Genomic DNA, 20492 nt, shown 5'->3' with positions numbered 1-20492 from the left:
TGCAAACAAAGAACATGTTGCAGGTATATTTTGCGATTTGAGTAAAGCATTCGATACTCTTGATCATTCTATTTTACTCACCAAACTTAGTCATTACGGTATTCGAGGACAAGCACTTTTATGGCTTAAAGATTATCTAACTAATAGAAGACAATATGTTATTTTTAATGGTTGTGAATCTGACCCCCTTTTAATTAAATGTGGTGTTCCTCAAGGCTCAATTTTAGGCCCATTATTATTCCTTCTTTATGTTAATGATATCATAAATACATCCTCTCTTCTCTCTTTTGTTCTATTTGCTGATGATGCGAATATATTTTATTCTCATAAAGATCTTAAGATTTTAAATGACACTTTGAATATTGAAATTAGTAAAGTATCAAATTGGTTTAAGTCTAATAAACTTTCTTTGAATATAAAAAAGACTCATTTTATTCATTTCAAACTTCATTCTCATAATGAAGATACGTTGATACATATTAACATTGATGATATCCCATTAGAAAAGAAAATGAATTCAAAATTTCTAGGAGTATATATAGATGAAAGTTTGACTTGGAATGAGCATTTACATTATGTTACAACGTGTATTTCTAGAAATATAGGGATAATTTCCAAGCTGAAGTTCTTTCTTCCTCGTTCAACTTTATTTCTATTATATAATTCCTTAATTCTCCCATATATAAGTTATTGCAATGTTGTATGGGGCACTTGCGGCTCTACCAAAATAAATTCTATATTTAAATTACAAAAGAAAGTTATACGTATTTGTACAGGATCGCATTTTCTGGCTCATACTGATTCTTTATTTCATGAGCTTAAAACATTGAAGGTTTTTGATTTGAATATTATTCAAGTAGCAGTAATTATGTTCAAATATATACATCATCAACTTCCATCATCGTTTGATAACATGTTTAGGTTCAATACTTCTGTTCATTCGTACCCTACTCGTATATGTAGAAATTTCCACCTTTTGAATCCCAAATTATTAGTGACACACAAATCTATAAGACATTCGGGTCCGGATATTTGGAATAATCTCCCGGATAATATAAAGTCTTGTTCAAGTATTTATTCTTTGAAAGCTTCACTTAAACGATATTTGATACAATTATATTCTTCAAACCAATTGAGCTAACAAATATTTATAGTATAGATTGTCATCTTATTGTCAATCTCAATTTTCTTCCTACAACTGCATCTTGCACTCTCACCTGCAACTGCACTGCACTCACCTGATCACCTTCCTCCAAGAGAGTTATGTCGTTGGATAGTCATTTTATGAGGCCTCCATCCATTTCAAGCTTAATCGCTTATGATGGTGGTCTCCTGCATTCAATTATCTCTGCTGTTTACTGAAAAATACTGTATATTTTATTTTATGTTTCTGTGTACCTACATTGCTCAATGCAATCACCTATGTGAATCTATTTATGTACTGTTATCGATTTATTTCACTGCACTTGTTATTCTTTGTCTTTGTACTTTTTGAAGTTTGCATTCAAATTGCATCTGATTGAATGCAGAAATAAAAGCAAACAAACAAACAAACAAAACAATGCTACAGAGTTTGCCGAGTCGAGTGACAGATGTCAAGGTTCCCTTCACTCTACTGGTAGACGCGGTGGAAGGTTTCAAAGAAGTATCGCCAGATCTCTACAAGCATCTAGAGTCTATCAAGACTGACTTATCACACCACATTGATGCCCTCGAAAAGGAGCAGGACAAAAGACGCCAATTGGATCGCGCCCTCAAGAATCCTCCTCCAGATAATTTTCGCGAGCAAGGCATCTTCCCTACCGCAGAAGAACTTGAGGCCGGGTATCAACCCTTCCTTCGGCCTCATATCAGGAAAGGCATTTACGCGGATGGATATCACTATCTGGATGTGCAGTTCAGACTCCTCAAGGAAGATTTCATCTATCCGTTACGTATGGGCTTCTCAGAGTACTTTGCCTTCAAAAGAGAGCACCCCAACAAGACACCCAGAATTCATGTCATCCGAATATATGAAGACGTTAGATTTGTTCGACCTATTTGTGATTTTTCCGGCGTCTCTCATTGTATGTCCTTCAAGACTCTACCAGGAGTTCGATGGGAAACAGCTAAGAGGCTTATGTTTGGGTCTCTAGTTCTCCTTTCCAGCGATGACTTCCATACATTTTTCTTTGCAACAGTTACCAACGGAGATGTAAAAGAACTGGGAGCCGGCCGTGTTGCTATTCGTTTGGTCGATCAAGGAGACGCATCCCGTCTGTTGGGAAGAACTTTTGTCATGGCAGAATCTACTGTTTTCTTTGGAGCTTATCATCCAGTTTTGCAGGGACTTCAGCGAATGCAATCCACTTCTTTGCCCCTTGCAAGATACATCCTCGACCTCCGTGAAAATGCAGACGTGCCAGTCTATCTGCGGACAAAGTGTGATGAATTACCAGAGCACACTGCGTACAAGAAAATGGACATATCCCCACTGTTTGATAACAGACCAAGTGATCGCTTGAAACTAGGACTGCAGCGAGATTTTGAGCAAGCAATTGAAGTCACGAATGATGATGCTTGGCCGAATGGCGGTGATGTTCAACTTGATCCATCACAACTTGAGGCAGTGAAGACAGCACTCACAAACGAACTCTCCGTCATTCAGGGCCCGCCAGGAACAGGCAAAACGTATGTCGGTCTCAAGATCGTTGAAATCCTTGTTCGGAATAGGCATTTATGGTGTACTCAAGAGGATCCTGGACCCATTCTCTTGGTTTGCTATACAAATCATGCCCTTGATCAATTCCTTGAAGGTATTCTACAGTTCCTTCAAGTGGGTATTGTAAGAATTGGTAGTCGAAGTAAAAGCAAAGCACTCGAGAAATTCAATCTACATGAACTACTTCGTGGTAGCAGAAGACCTGACCCTGATGGAAACCAGGAAAACTATATTGATCGAAGAGTCAGGCATCTCAGAAAGGAAGTTCATACTGCAAAGCATATCGTGGAGCGAACACAGGCGCGACTGGCTGGAGCTAAAGCGGGGATCGTGAACGAGTCTGAACTTAGCCACTTTATGTCGTGGACGCATTATTACAGTCTCTTCAGACTTTGCAAGTTGAAGAAGGTTGAATCGTGGATGGTGGAATGGCTTCTCTGTGAGTGTCAAAGGTACTCCGACTGGATGCAAGGACTAGAAACACGAGAGGTAAATGAAGAAGGAGAGAAGGTATCTAAGGCACGGAAGAAACGACAGAAGCCAACAACAGTTTTCAAGATACTGAGCAGGCCAAAGAAGATCAGGAGATAGCGGAAGAAATGACGGAAGCCAGCAACAATACGCTAGACATAGAGCAGGCAAATGAAGAAAAGGAGGTTGTAGCGAAAGAAATGACAGGAGCCGACGACAGTTCAGTAGACACTGAGCAGGAAGGAGACTTCATAGAGGTGGAACGCATGATCGAAGAAGACTTTGAGACAGAAATAGCTGAAAAGAAGGACGACCTCCCATTTCTAGGTCTCAATCTCTCTCAAACAAATAATCAACTCAAGAGGTACATTTCCCAAAAGCTGCTTGGGGGAGATAGAATGGAGGCAACTGCCATTAACGAAATTCTAGATGTGTGGCAAATGTCCCCAAATCAACGATGGGCACTTTATCACGTATGGCTTAGCGAGTACATCGAAGATCTTCGTATTCGTCTGCCAGTCTATGAAAACAAGTATAAGCAACTGTGTTTACAACTAGAAGAAGCCAAGGACATAGAGAAGGAGCAAGTGCTCCGAGACGCTACCATCATCGGCATGACGACAACTGGGGCTGCTAACAAACAACAAGTACTTCAAAGAGTGGGACCAAAGATTGTGGTTGTTGAGGAAGCTGCTGAAGTACTCGAAGCTCACATCACAACTGCCCTCCATTCTTCTTGCCAACAGCTCATCCTTATCGGTGACCATCAACAACTAAGACCCAAGCCAAACGTCTACATGCTGGCAAAGAAATATCATCTGGACATTTCCCTCTTTGAACGACTGATCAATAACGGATTCCCGTACACACAGCTACAGCTTCAACATCGAATGCCCCCTCAGATTGCGGACGTCATGAGGAAACATTTTTACGATGTCCTCGATGATCATGACTCTGTGAAGAAATTTGAGAACATCCGCGGTGTAACCAAAAATTTGTTCTTCATTGATCACGCACAAAAACAGGAATGTAATGAGGACATTCAAAGTCATTCCAATTTGCATGAAGCAAAATTCCTGGTTGCTCTATGTTATTATTTCATACAGCAGGGATACAAGACACATCAGATCACCATCCTCACACCCTACACAGGGCAGCTTCCTCACTTCAAACAACTAATGGTGCGCGATAAGTGTCAAGGAGTGAAGGTGACTTCCATTGATAACTACCAAGGAGAAGAGAATGACATAATTCTTGTTTCATTTGTAAGGAGTAACCACGATGGTAAGATTGGCTTTCTGAGAATCTCAAATCGGCTGTGTGTCTCCTTGTCAAGGGCGAAGAAAGGCATGTTCTGCATCGGTAACTTCACCATGTTCGCTGAGCACAATGACTTGTGGAAAGAGATTGTGGAGGATCTGAAGAAAACCAACAGCATCGGGGAGTCATTGCAGTTGAAATGTGCAAACCACCCTGACCAAGAAATTGCTGTAAAAACAGCAGAGGACTTTGAAAGAGTCCCAAATGGAAGCTGTACCCAGCCATGTGAAGCTAGGCTAGAATGTGGACATGTATGCCGACAACTTTGTCACCTTACTGACAGAGAGCATGTTTTGTACAAGTGTGAGGCACAGTGTCTCAAGACCATCTGCAGTAACAATCACACTTGCCCGAACGTGTGCTCCCAGCCTTGTGCCACTAGCTGCCCTGTTATTATCGAGAAACTACTACCTTGCTTGCACTCATGCCAAGCGCCATGTGGACGGAACATATCTGATATCAAATGTAATGAGCCTGTCGAAAAGATTCTACAATGTTCTCACAAATGCATCCTCCCTTGCCACGAAAGTCCAGATTATCTACATCCGTCTTGTGAGATAGTCGTCACACGGCGGCTAGGGTGTGGTCACAAGAAAAGGGGAAAGTGCTGTCAGCAAGGTGAGTGCGAGGAAATCGTGGAAAAGACATTGGATTGTGGTCACACCTGCTACGTGGAGTGTCACGAGGATCACAGCAAAATAAAATGTCCTCAAGAAATAGAGCGAATGCTTCCATGTGGACATAAGCAGATGTTTCCATGCCACAAAAATATTGACAGTATCGTGTGTGAGGTTTTAACGAAGAAGATTCTCTCGTGTGGGCACAAGATGGAAGCAAAATGTTGCGATAAGAGTCAATGTCAGCAGCTCGTATTGAAGATACTTCCATGTGGTCACTCTGAAATAGTAAAATGTTTTAACGATCCAAAGAAAGTGCTGTGTACCTCAGAATGTCGGAAACTACTTTCATGTGGACACAAATGTCGAGGTAAATGCGGAAAGCCCTGCACGGAAGAGTGTGGAGAAATGATAACCCGAGATGACTGGCCATGTAAGCACAGAGTGACGGTCAAATGCTCTGACAAACCCAGTGCATGTTACGTAAAGTGTGACGCAACATTGCTATGTGGGCATTCTTGCAAAGGTACATGTGGTGAGTGTAATCGAGGACGTTTCCATTTGCCTTGCACAGAACCTTGTAAGAAGATGCTGATTTGTGGACACAAATGTACACAAAAGTGTGGGACGCCATGCTCGTCGTGTCAACAGAGGTGTCCACAGAAATGCCGTCATGACCAATGCCGTTATCCTTGCAGTATACCTTGTGTGCAAGTGGAACTGTCCACACTTCAGTTGCTCTAAGCTATGTTTCGAACCATGTGATAGACCACCGTGTGACGAACCCTGTCCTAAGAAGAGGAAAATATGCGGACATCCCTGCATCGGTCTCTGTGGAGAGATTTGCCCGACGCCATGTAGAGTCTGTGACAAAACCGAGCTGGAGCAACCCTTTTTCGGAACCGAAGACCCGAGTGTATCAAGGTAAACATTTATGTATACCTTGTTAGCGTATCAAGGCAATCACCTCCCCCTCCCCCGTCCCCGACTAAATGCTGGTTAGAGAAAAAAATTAGAGTTAGGGTTAGGTTTAGGGTAAAGAGTTTGGGTTAGGTTAGAATTTGGTTCAGGGTTAGGATTAGGGTTAGGGTCAGGGGAAGGGTCCGGGGTAATTGCCCATTGGAAAATTACCCTAGACCTTGTAAGAAGTCCTAAATCCTGTTATTTTGTCGCAATTTGCCCCAGACGTAATCGTCAGGAGCACGACGCAGTCACCAATTTCAGCAATAATTTCTTTTAAACGTGCAATCGAATGAGAATTATCGTACACGGAATATTCACAACCTCGGTGAAAGATGCGATTAATTGTGAACTGACTTAACGTGTATAAACTTTTTCAAAGTTGATTCTTAACAGCGTTGAAATCATGGTGTATTTGTCAGTATAATCAAATGTATATATATATATATATATATGCAATTTAATTGATGTCTAGGAAACTCATATCTGTGACAGAAAGTTACTAGGGCATTTTGTCATTAGGCCTATAACCATAATCAGGATTATTATCACTGCATAAACCTTTGTTCCAATTCAACATCAATAAATAAGTCTCATTTTAGTTTATGAAATTAGATGTAGGATTAGATAGTGCTTACCATCGATTCTTCATCATGTCGGTGTCTAAATAATAATTGCCATAATGATTTGCCATCACAATTTTGCTTTTATGAAAAGATACATCAAGCTTGAGGACTGCGGTCATGTCTTCGAGGTGAAGGAACTGGATAAAAAACTTGGATATCAGAAAGAAAAGACAGCAACCGCATTGACACAGTTCAAGAAGATAGTGGTAAAAACTTGTATCAATCTATCTGATATGACCGCTACGTAACCATGGTATATTTATCACTCTAATCATGACTACATGTATAATCAGGTGCTTCCCAATTTCCTCGTTTTGAAATGATAAACTTGTTGAAATTATCGACGAAAGGGAATCGTGAAGAGTTAAATGCGGGCCATAAACACAACGAAGATCATGTGCAGTTACAACGTTTGTTGTGAGGAGAACACATAGAGGGGGAAATGGGACGAGATGATTAATTAATTAATCATTTAATCAATATTCTATCTATACTGAAGTAACGCTAGTTTCCAAACTTTGAAATTGCGTCGCTCTGTTCACGCTGGAAAATGAGTTCTTATCAGTCTAATAAGTCATTAGAATGGAGTAATCTTTATAGAGAAAGATGTGCAGCTCGTTCGAATCGGATTCATCTGGCGTTATGTCAGGAATATTACTCATATGATAGATTTACACTTTCCTTTGGCATTCTCTCCTTAGAATTCACTGACATTTACTACTACCATCGCTTTTTTTCTTTCAACCGACAGCCTTGGATAAACTGTTCCGAAGTGTTTCACGAAACTAAAGGACAGTGTGTTTTGAATTGAATAGGATATCCTCGAATCATATAGAGTTTGACGGGTGTATACCGCGTCATTCGAGAATATGCAAAGATTTTCTTCATAGCATAATACTGCAAAAGATATTTTGATATCGAAAATAATATGCAGAGTACGTAAAATATTTGCAAAAAAGAAGCTGAAATTGTGTTTATATGTTCATTGAAGGTACCTTCTTGTCCGAGATGCGGCCAACTGATACGGGTCAGTAGGCGATACGGCTCCCTCCTTCACACCTATCGAAAGAGTCTACGTTGCGCTGTTGAGAAATCCCAAGAGGACCTCGAGAATGAGATGGCTCAAACAACAAGGAAGATCGACAGCCTGACCCGTCAGCCTCTAACCATCAGGGAGGAGAGACACCTCCATGGTCTAACTAAAAAGTCATCACTTTTACTGGGATGGGCGAAAGACATTGAACACGTGACATCAGATCATAGCAAGGGGGCGATGTCTCACCTCCCTGATCATAGAAAAGGCATCTGTCTCCGCGTTAAAATGATCAGTCGCGTACAGTCGTGCAGCGGTTCATACATTCGCAAGTTCCGAAATTACATGGCATGCAACGAGGTAAAGGATGTCGAAACTGTTGGAATGTTGGTGGAGGCGCTTCAAACCAGTGTCGATGAGGTTGAGGATTTTCTAACCAGAGACACTGTCGAGCTAACCGAGCAGGAGATCCAGGATACGGAGACTGAACTGAAAAGGCAAATCATGCTCAAAGAGTTCCTGTTGCTTCTTATCGAAGAAATAAAGGACACTTCTGAAATGGAGAAACTCGTATCCATTTTGACATCTGCGACTCGGTTAGGGAACAAACAGTGGAGATCAGCTGATGAGCGTTTGACTAAGCTATACCGGAGGAATGGGTTCGTTCGGTCAACTTACCGTTCTCTAGGCATGGTGCTAGGTGACTCTTCCGAGCAGATGTCAAGTCATTTGGATGCCTGGAGGCAGTGTCCCGTGGGCCATGCACTGAGGAGCAGCGAGTGCAAGTCAAACATCTGCCCAGCATGCGAGGACGAAAAGAAAGAGAGTGAGAGAAAACGAAGACAGGAAATACAACAGGAGAGAGGAAGGGGACGAGGACGGGAACGAGGACGGGGACGAGGACGGGGACGAGGACGGGGACAAGGAAGAGGGAGGGGTCGTAGTCAGAATCGAAGAAGATAAATTCGGACTCATTCTACATTCGGAAAAATGAGAAAATATTTTGTAGAAGACGTATTGTCGAAGTAGTTACGCCAACCAATGGGACTTTGGCTTCTTTTGTCCGGTTGAAATGCTGATCCTATGCGTCAACCAGTTACTTTAGAGGGGAAGTCCGGACGATTATCAGCCGTTTCGTGTGTAAAGAACAATCTTTCATGAACCTATTACCCTTTTCCCGACGAGAAAAGACCATCAGATACATTTACTATGATTTTTTTTTTAAATAAGGTAATTCTTCATGTTCGAATCCGTCGCGAGCAGCCCTTCGTACTATCTGTCCCAGGATGCATTGCGCGTGACGTATCAGGCGCAGTTTCCTCAGCTGAGAGCACCGCGAGAGAAGCCCAGCTACCGTATACGCATCGATCTCCCATTGCACTGCTGACTGCGGGCGGTATCTGCATGCCTGAGCTGCATAGGTGTGCCTTGTCGGCGCTGCTGCAGGAGACCGTACACCGATTTAGGAGTCGAGTGCTGTTGCCAAACGCTGTATTCCTTTATTCAAATAATCTTCGTTATATATCTACATAAAATCTTCAAAGATTAATGTAAAATAGTTGCAATGCTATAACATTTTCGTTTAAATTGAAATATGTATGTATTATAATACTGCCGTACTTATTAGTGTCCACCCCATCACTTACAATGCATTAGCTGTTGTCGGGCTGTTCAGGCATACATTTACGTCTGCTGCTGCCAAGTGCTATCACAATCCGCGATCGTTTTTTCGACTTCTGAGTGTGAACAATCTGAAATCAGTCTGTCAATGTCAGAATTATTGCCTCTTTTGTTGTCCGAGACTGTTGAAAAGTGTGTCTGACGGTGATAAAATACGACAGTATACATGTAACTTGAACCGCGGAAGAAACGCCAGCGCCAGCTTGGTACCGCCGCCGCGCCGCGCCGGTAACTACGACCAGCAGCCCAATACACACAGCGTAATGGGGCTGCGTGTTGTAGCATTCAGGATCATGATAAGGTAGTATCGTGGATAAATATCAATTTAAAATCGAAATATTTCTTCAATTTGAAGACTTACTAATAGTAAAGTTGAAGTATTGACAGCACCCTAACACTTGACACATCGGCATTTTTTTAATGAAGCAATAGATCATGCCGCGTGCATCCGCTGTGTGGTCAGAGACTGTTGAGCGGTACGCTACTACCGATTGCTTGGCCCGTATCACCGTTGCTCAAGCAGGGCTCCCCCGAGCCAGCTGACGCTCCAAGCAAAAAGCAATGTGAGGATGATACGTCACGCTGTCACGTGATCTTTTTCGCCGACGTACAGAAATCGAACGGTTACGATTCAAAATTAGTGATGCTAAAAATCGATTGTGGCGAGTTGGGAGGGTCTTTTTCAATGAAACTTAGTCATTATGGTCCTTTATTTATGTAGATTTGGGTTAATTTTTTTCAAAATCGTCCGGACTTCTCCTTTAAGACTTCAATGTTGGCACTTATAGAAGGGTCAATTTTTACTTAATATTACTCCGTCACATGACTTCAACAAACTGTTTAAAGCATGTTTTGTTTTGTGTTTTTGTTTTCCGAACTGGCTGCTGTGATTTTTACATTTTGGTTTTCTTCCATTCAAAACTTTTTTTTTTCATTTTGTATTGTATTTTGTATTAGTATTTTTTATTTTGTATATATATGTATTGCTCCTCTCGTATACTGTATTATTTTACCTGAACTCCTTTGTAAAACGGTGATGTTCTGTTGATTATTTTTACTTTATTCTATGATTAATTGCTGTACATTTACAAAGGACTCTACACGTCCCTGGTTTATAGATGAAAATGCAACACATTTAATGCATCTTCACTGGGAATCTGATACAGAATTTGTAATATCAGCATTATTTTAGGAATATATTATATGTATAGGTATTTGAACATGAGTGCTATGATAGCGATGAATCGCTTCGAGATAATAATCATCTACCAATCTTGCCGTTTCTTTTCTCTATCTAATGGTTGATTAAAGGGGCAGTCTTTTAACTTTATAATGGATGATCATATGAAAATACTGTGTCAATACTATTAGAAATCGCATATGCTTTTCTTCAACGAGATCTGTGAACTTCAAAAAACTCAGTTGAAATCGCCTAAATCGCTCATTTTTCGGGTAGTCGGGAACGCCCCCAGAAAAAGCAAGGACCGGTCGCGTGCCTTGTCAGGTGACACTTTGACGTAGCAGGGGGTATACAGTGCCGACTGTCTCGCCGTATACCGTACTTCACAGTGCAGTGAGTCTTGTGTATTTGTAGGAAAGTTAGAGAAAATATTTCAAGAAAATGTCTCGTTATAGCAATTATTTCGTTATAGCCGATCTAGCTATAAGAGTAGCATTTTACATAGACTTGTGTGGAAGGAAATTTGGGACCGAGAAAATTTCCTCGTTATAACCGATATCTCGTTATAGCTGTGTTCGTTATACCGAGTTTCCCCTGTATTCTACTACATGTAGTATCATTATTTACTAACAGTTTCTTGGTTTCGATAGGTTGATAAGCTCTGTCTAGCGTTTCGAGTGGGACTGCCTTGCTTCCCCAATAAAGCTCTAAAGAGTTGTAGTAACCGAACGGTTGGATGGTATGTTCCAAAACAAATTATTAGATTGAATTGATCCAGGACTGGGCATTTACAGTTTGTCTTCACTTGCCCATTTGTCATTAGGCAAGTGAAATCTTCAATATCCTTTTTTTTTTCTTGCCCCAAAATGTTTCCCATATATTAGTTGACAAATGTAATGTGATTTCATAGTTTACATGTACAAAAAAAAGTCACTTTCCAATCAGACAAGGAACTTTCTGCAGTCGTTTATTTTCAGTTGTCATCATTACCATTTCACTTGCCCTGGTTACATTGTTGAATGTGGGGAAGTACTAATGGCAGTTATTATTTGTGATTAACAGTATTTGTTTCTCCCAAGAGTTCCTACATGCATCTAGTTAACCATGTTCTTACAGGCCTACATAGACATTTTTTTTATTCAATCCTCTCTATGCTATTACTATTTACAGGGTTCAGCTGGCAGCATTGCATTACAGTGTACAACACAAATCCAGACAGGAGGCAAGCTCGAGGTGCAACAGGTGATCTGCTCTACCAGATTGTGAAGCCGAAATACAAGCCTGGCTCTTCTAGTGTGAAGGTTCGTAAAGAACGGCGTAGATATTTTATGTAATATTGGAAGAAAATGAATTCACGTTACAAAACCAATGACAATGAAGAGAAAAATATTAGAATGGCACAATTTGTCAACTACACATTTTATTATTGTTTGTCTCTGTAGAAGCATGACTTTCTTGACCACTGAGTACACATAAAATGATCAATTTTAAAGGGTCTAGATATACATTTTCTCTTTTTTTTGGGGGGGGAGGGGGTGGAGGGGCAGGTCTTATGCTTGTTCCACTAATCAGAAGTCATAGAAGGGAGGCAGTCAGTTTTCCATTCCCGACGACCAACACTCCACATTTCATGTTATGACCAATGGCTACTTTGGCATTCTCAAATCAAGTCTTTGCATTGAGGAGGGCAAACCCCAATTTTGATATGAATTTGCAAAGATTTTTTTATGTCATTATCAAAGTGGTGGTTTCTGTTCATGACACCTTAAGGACTTTGATGCTAAAAACCAATGCAAACATCTTAATTCCATCTATTTTGTGTGTCCCTTTGTTTCTTTCTGTTGAATTTTCTACAGCACATGTTGATGATGTCCTTTCTGCTGTTGTGGAGTACGATGACAAAACTCCTGCATCCTGCCAGCCTTCAACGCCTCCCCTTGTGAGTGCCATCGTGTGTCATCCAAGGGAGGAAGTTATTGAATATCACAGGAGACAATTTGCACCTGACGAATGATGTGATGGTTTCAGGAATCCTTGCAATTGAGATTGAAATTCATATTATGTACAATATGATACTTTGCAAAGTTTTTTAAATTGTTGTAGAATGATTTTTTCATCTGTTCTTCTGTCAGATGTTGGATACAAACACTCAGAATTTTGTTATACATACCCAGCATTCTTATGCGCTCTATTCATGAGTGATCATCTAAAGACGAGATAAGATCACCTTGGTTACTGTTGTGTTCCGTCTGTATAACATGTACCTGTATGTAGCATTTCATTACAAACAATATGATGCCAACTTGATATAGTGTTTCAAAGACCATTTCTTTGCCAATTGAATATTGTCCTTTTAATAGCAAAATCATAATTCATTTACAATACAGGAGTCATGTGGATACAAAAGGAAAACTGTGTATTCTTTTGTTGATGTTTAAAGCATAAATGACCATATTTATGGACAGATGAGCTTGCATTCTTAACACTATTCTGTAGAGATATTCAGTGTTGTATTAAAATGGTAAGTTAAGAAGATTTCTACATGAATGCTGTCCCTTACTATGATTTTATCATTGTATGTTTGCTGTTATAGATTAGAGCTTGTCACTCTTATGATCAAATATTGATATTTTTGACAAGATAATTTAGAATAAGATGTGCATGCATTATAGAACACAACACACTCAAAAGGGATTGGAAAAAAAATTGTATATACATGTAGTTTTGAGAAGAAATGCAATAATTTACTCTTGGTATATGATTCACAGATTATGAAAAAGGAGAACAAGATGTGTTCTAAGCATTAGCATTTTACGTAATCTTCATCTGTGTTTAAGCAGACCGAGGCCCAGTTACTCAAGTTCCGAGACCTGGAATGCATCCACAGGGAGAATCCGCATTCATAATGCAATGCTAAGTCTAGTTGGGGAATTATTCTGTTGATTTCTATTATAGTTCTCCATACATAATCATTGAAGTCAAGCATTAAAAGTTAAGCATTGTTTGTTTCTTTATGAATATGGTGTCAGGGGTCTTATGAAAGAACATTTGCTAGGTCACACAGACTCAGACATTCATAATTATTCATGCAGATAGGTACTTCTGAAAATGTGCACACAAGCAAACACCCACATGCACGTATGCTCACATACATTCACACATTTTGTACACATTTTTAAATGTGTGAAAGATTGAATAACATCACTCACCTGTATTGTTTTGTATATGTACACTTGCAATACATATATCATTTTTATCCTAAATTTGAGTTCTGTAGAGATTTCTGTATAGTGAAGAAGAAATCACAAAGCTTTTGATTCAATGTTACATGAGAATGTCTCATAATATTGATATGAAATATACAGTATGTATGTGGAAAAGATAACTCTTCCAGACTGATTTGATGTCAAATGTGGATGTCACTCATGCATGCTTGACTGACCAGCTGCCATTGATCCAGTGGAATAAATCCCATTGTGTTCCAACATTAGGATATGGAGATAACACACTGGTAGGGTTTTACAATCTCACTCCTGTAAGTACACTACCCTCCCCATCTTTTCTTCACTCCCTTTTACTAATTTTCTTGGTCTCCTATCTATACACACATCAACACACACACACACCCTTAGCCATACTACACACATACCCACAAACACCTTCAAACAGGCATCACTTTGAACACTCCCACCACATGCAAATCGCATACAGATGTACAATGTCATACAAATCTTACCTGTACATATATCTATGAGGGGAATATTTCTATCCATTCCACGAGGAGAACATCAGACAAACATAGGGCAAAATATATCAATGATATATTCGTCCTATGTGTGTCTGATGCTGGTATGTGTTGCTGGAAGGAATGTTTGACAAATGAATACTGGTTCATGACAGAATACTACTATATGAGCCAGCTACATTCCAGTTCAATGAGTTTGTAACTAGACTTGGTCCTGTTCTCTAAATAGAGGCTGTGAAGCTATTGCAGGAAAGGCTACAGCATCTTAATTGTATCATATCATTATTTATTTCTTCTGACCATGATTGACAACATAGCTGTTCAACATGTCAATTCTACACAATCAAAATTACCTTCTGTTGTATGGTTGTGAAAGTGTCATTTTCCAATTGCTAAAACATGCAGTAGGTCTACATTACAAAAGAGAGAGGGGGAGCATAGTAAGAGTAAGAATTGAGACAAGAGTGCATTTGACATACAGTTGAATCTTGTTATAATGAGGGACATTATGGGACCAGAGATATCACTCCTGTATATCAAGATCTTGTTATAACTACAGTTTGTCATATCACTGCTTATAATATTGAGGTTCCACTGAACATGCATCAATAAATTACAATAAAATACAATGTACTGTAATACATGATCATTTGTACAGAGAGGCTGAAGTCCAACAGCATGTTTCTCAGCTGTGTGCCTTGATGAGTTGGTGTTGGACGCAGCATATCATCAGTACATGTATACCCAACATACCGGTAATGGACAAGGTGTCTGACAAAGTATACATGTGACATTTTGCAATGTACAAACTTATCTGATGCATTTCTACACTGTGACCACGTTCCCGTTAAGCAGATCGCAATGTGACAAGTTGTAACATTCTACACCCAATATCAGTGCTGCATATACAGTCTTATTACAACCTATGCAAAATGAAAGCCTGTCACTATTTCTGATGGATGAGTTTATCAGATTTTTCTAACAGCAGAAGATGGCAGTAGGACTCTCACATTTTGGCCCAGAAATTTCCAGCATCATCTCACCAGTTGCCGGTATGCAACATGTCTTGATCGCCTGATATTGAAACAAAAGTGAAACAGAATGGAATACAAAAGGAGTAAAATTTGATAATCCTATTATATGACATCATGTGTTCATCTAGGAATTTATCTTGAGAATAGGATTTAAATTAGACAATGTAAATGGGACCCATGGGGTATGGTAGTCATTATTTTGGGGACAACTGTATAATGGCAGGATAAAATACATGTATAAAAACATGTATTGACTGCCTGAAATTGAAACAAAAATGAAATGAAATGGAATGCAATGGAATGCAAAGGGACTAAAATTTGATAATATATTACATAAGTGTTACTCTAGAAATCGTGAGAACAGGAATAAAATTACACAATGTTAATGGATCTTTCATGGGGTGTGGTACCAGGTAATCATTACTTTTGGTAGAATCGTATAATGACACCATAAAATTCATTAGGAAATTATCAGGGATATGAAAAAAGCCTAATTTTCATTGCAACATTTGGAAAATAAAATAGGGAATTAAATGTGCCTAACAAACTCACTTGTTATCTGCAGCATTTGTTCAGGCACCTTCTCCATAGGCCTACTGTTGGGTATCCTGGTAGTTTCCAGTTTCTTTCACCCATTCATCGAGGCCCACAGTTGAGAAACCTGGATGTGCTGTAATACAGCGTATTGGAGCATCGAAATGTCTTTCATTGAACCGAAATTCTCAATCTTGTCCATTATGTGCTCTGTCTCTTTGCAGCAAATGGATCCCCTGGCAGTGGTCATGTGGGAACACAGCTGCGACAGAGGCACCTGAAAACGAAGAAAAAAGAAAAAAGAAAAGAAACATAACATACAACACATTCCTATTTCCTTCTTTGTGTTTCTTAGTTGGTGTTTTGAAGTAGTACTGCACTGTCACACAATGAGATTGAGACTATGTTAGTCATTAGTGAAATCATTGTTTGAGTTCTAGCCAAGTGTGAACAAAATATCGTTCATGACTAGGCCTATAGGAACCCCTACTGCCAGAGAGGTTACCACTGATACCAGACTCTTCAAACCACTGCTGAGCCCAGCCACATCTGATACGGTAATTGAAATTGCAGTTATGGTATGGGAAACACTTGTACCTTATTGCAAACAGCAGTTTTTCACTTATCCTTTCATAACTTGTCTCGTGCTCGGCAATTTACATGTGAAACTGTAGTAGCTAGGGCCTAGTTGAAACAAACTTGGTTGGAATTTACCAGTCGATTACCTCATTATAGGAAGGTCCTTGGGGCCAGAGAAATGACCTCCTTATACACGTATACCGGGTACATGCGTATACAGGTACGGTACTATGAATTACATCAAAAGTTATATACCAGCTAGGACTCAAGTACAATACTGTTAATATGCGAGAAAAAAAAATCGGGATCTGAAAAATCAGTTTGTCCTTGTGACATTATGAATGAGATCGAGAGATGTGAGAGCTTGTATGACATCTGCCTCGCCAGCTCAGTGCATAGCCTTTCAATTCATACCGTCGTTTACCGATGTCCCTCTTCCACTCCAGTTTCACGTCCATGTTGTATTGTAAACAAAATTCTGTTGGTTTGTCCGACCCCAATCGACCTGCATTCTGTAAAAAATAACGTTAGGCCTAACGTGAACTATCTAGACTCTCAGCGTACTTGATACTAATGATAGTTACCAATTATTATCTCCCAAGTCCCAACCTCGTCGCGGGCTCGTTGCCATCACCCTGTTCCTCGAGCAGCATCCTCACGGGCCACTGCGCCGGGGGCGGGAGGTGAAGAGTCGGGTTCATATAAGTTTACTCCAGAACGGTACGGCTACGGGCGGGGGTGAACTCAATACAGATTACAGTAGATTTAGGGTTGCGTGGGGCTGGAGCTGGAGCTGACGAAGGGCTGCTTTACCTTCGCCTTCATCATCTCGGTGGGGGTCGCAGCCAGAAAGGCGAATCCAGGTCTGAATCCATATTGAGAACACTAGCTGTCTTGTTGACCACGTACTGCTACCAGCTTGTTTACCGTGTGTAAAGCTAATGCAATGCGATCCGCGGAGCTAGCAAGGTACGTACGCTGTTATCGTAAAAATTAGAGTGCCATCCAGTCTCCAGTTGAAATTTGTTGTTATCATCCACGCACACACACAATGTACGGTCAGCAATAAAGCGGCTGTCTGCACGTCTACTTGTCTTTTTCTCTGGCAGAAAACATCTAGTTTTTTCCAAACGTAAACCGGATCCAAAAAGGCAATTATCATGGGTAAAGTGTTCAAAAAAATGTCAGTGGCGTCACTGGGCCTCTACTAAAATGTCTAAACAACATATTCAAATCACTTTTGGGACGCAAAGATTGTCAAAACTGGTTAAATCTTGATTTCAAAGTAGATAAAGTTTCACTCATTTTACATTGCCAATGCATTAGACGAACTCGGTGGCTCCGCGGGATCTACCCCCTGATACGTCAAATCGCATAAGCCAATCAGCTGCCAATTTTGGGGGGCGTTCCCAAATCAGTGAACATTTTGAGCGATTTCTTGTTACTGAGCAATTTTTGGTGGATAAAAACGCCAGAATCGTGTTAGTGAGCTCAAATACCTTCTATATAGCCCCAATGTCCGAATTAAAAGACTCCCCCTTTAAAATGTTATGACGATCTTTCCTTTTTTTTTGTGTTATTGACATTTAAACATTGCTTGCAATAACTTTGTACGGAGAATATTTCTTTTTCTGATGATGAGTATAACGCAGTCGACTAAAAGTTGAGGAAAGACGTCTTGTCGAGGAGTGAACTGTTCTACTCAACTGTTTTCATTTTACGGGGCTACCACTACCTAGTATTTGACTGCAAGTTTATATAATATACATTTGTTATACCGTGTCGCTAATACTGGCAACTTTACCTTCGCAGCTTGGATAAATCTGTGAATGTTAATGAACAGAATTATAAATCCCCACTTGTGTATACTTACTTAAGATCTACCACAGTATCTCAGAATTATTCTTCGTGCCTACATCAGGGCCCCTGGGTAAACATTCCACTGTTCAGAATGATGTAGCTTTTTTCATTTATATGACATCATTAGTCCCATGTGCTGATATGCACTGGGCCATTATCAGATATGTTTATTACGAGTTACCGGAGCCTTCACCCAGATATAGACTGTATGGTCGTGCTCTGACCCTAAAGGGTGATTTTCAAATTAACGGTCAGAGTGATAACATTGTTGTATAACAGCGGAGGGATTCAAAGAAGGAGCGTTAATTAATCGTAGTGATTCCATGAATGTATAATCAATGATTCCATAGGTAGACATATTATAGCAGTGAGAAGTTTTATGCATGTAGGCCTACTCGAAAGGGGTGCTGTGTATATTTGAAAATTATGAAGTTCATTTTGTCATGCTTAGTTATTCATTGAAGTTAGGAACTCTTTGATTTTAAATAATTACTTCTTGCCGATTAGACTGTCTAGGCGATTATATGACATTCTTTGCGTGCAATCAGTGTTGTCTAAATTTGATAGTAACTTTGCATTCTAGTGAAGAACTGTATATTGGAGATTTACGTTCTAATTTATGCTGTAATTCTTTTCATCGATGCTATTACTATTACGTGTCTATCATAAGCCATAGAAAGAAACAAGCAGCGGTATACAGTGTATGTAATATCAGTGTAATGTCTGCGATTCTAACAGTTCTTATCATTGATACAATATCCTGCATTTTTTTTTTTTTTGCAACTTCAACGTGTATTCTGAGAAAGCGCTCCCACAACATGGGATGTTGTACAAAGAAAAGTGGAATGACTTATCACAAGGAAGCTTTTAGAGTCGAGAGAAATTGGGGGAAGCAAGTTCTGATTTTCTCTATGATGTCAGACATACGAAACGGAAAGATGCAATGGTAACAATAATGATACCTGAATATATCTTTATACACTCTATAGTTCCCACATTGGTCATGCAGAAAACAATGGCAGTTTGTGAATACACGAGCCATGATATGATTATTGCAATAGATCATTCTGTTAAATACCAAGGTTCTCAGAGTGCACGGATGGAGCAATTAAAGGGATCGTATAGTTTTGGTTGAGACCTAATTTCAGGTTTCTAACAAATTTTGTTGCGATAATGAGAAACCTCTTATGAAATATGAAAGAGCATGTAATTCTATGAGGAATTCAACGATAATGAGAAAGCTCTAATGAGATATGAATGAGCATGTAATTCTGTGAGGAATTCAACGTTTATTTGATGAAAATTGGTTTTGCAATGGCTGAGATATCCAAAAAAGAGCGATTCTACTAAAGTGTACAAGGACCCACACTTTACTACGATCGCTTTGTTTTACATTGTTTTTTGATGTTTCAGTCATTCCAACCCGATTTTCACCAAATAAACTTTGAATTCCTCTGATAATGGTATGCTCTGTACTATACCATATAAGTGTTTTCTTGGTATCTTGCAAAAAGTTAAAAGCCCAATCCTCATCTTCACTAATACTGTACCATCCCTATAATGGCTAGTTTGACGTCATTCATCAAGGCTAATGAGAATGTTTGCAGCACATTTATCTAATGTACTATATTAGTATATCATCTTCTCTTTGTTATCAGACCAGTGTAATATATTTGTGCATGTACTCTTTTCGCCTTATATATTACATTGTTTCTCTGGTTTCCCTGTGACATTAGTTTACGGAATTTCAAATGTTTGTCTCACTTTTTGCATCAAGAGTATGCAAAATCTTTCCAGTAAATAACACAAATGGCTGTAACAGACTGCTTCATTTTGGTTTCTATAGTATGTAACTTTTACGTTGCCTGCTTTATATGGTACTGTAATTGACAGTGGTACACTGTAATTGACAATGGACATTGGCAGTGTTAACACTGGTTAACACCCCCTCACAAGTCGAAAGATGAATCAAAGTACACTATTCTATTTTTAATGTGGCTTGTATTCGTCTAAAGTGTCATTGTAGGCAAGCAGTGTATGGTTATATTCATCCTCGTAATAAAATTAATGATATAAATAGACTAACACGAAAACACGACATGACATTCGTGCTTACAATACCACTATACGACGATACGATTGTCCCTTTTGT

The 20492-nt window shown here is 39.6% G+C and overlaps 1 pseudogene; it reads left to right on the top strand.

Annotated features, from left to right (window-relative positions):
- The first annotated feature begins 1561 nt into the window (after nucleotides 1-1561).
- Nucleotides 1562-9178, top strand: LOC139726200 (NFX1-type zinc finger-containing protein 1-like; annotated as a pseudogene).
- The last annotated feature ends 11314 nt before the right edge of the window (nucleotides 9179-20492 follow it).

The sequence above is a fragment of the Diadema antillarum genome, unplaced genomic scaffold (genome assembly GCF_040938485.1).
Source record: "Diadema antillarum isolate AM-2024a unplaced genomic scaffold, OU_Dant_1.0 seq00000081_RagTag, whole genome shotgun sequence".
In the NCBI taxonomy this organism is placed as follows: domain Eukaryota; kingdom Metazoa; phylum Echinodermata; class Echinoidea; order Diadematoida; family Diadematidae; genus Diadema; species Diadema antillarum.
Note: the sequence above shows the minus strand (reverse complement) of the source record. Positions and strands in the feature narration are given on the sequence as shown.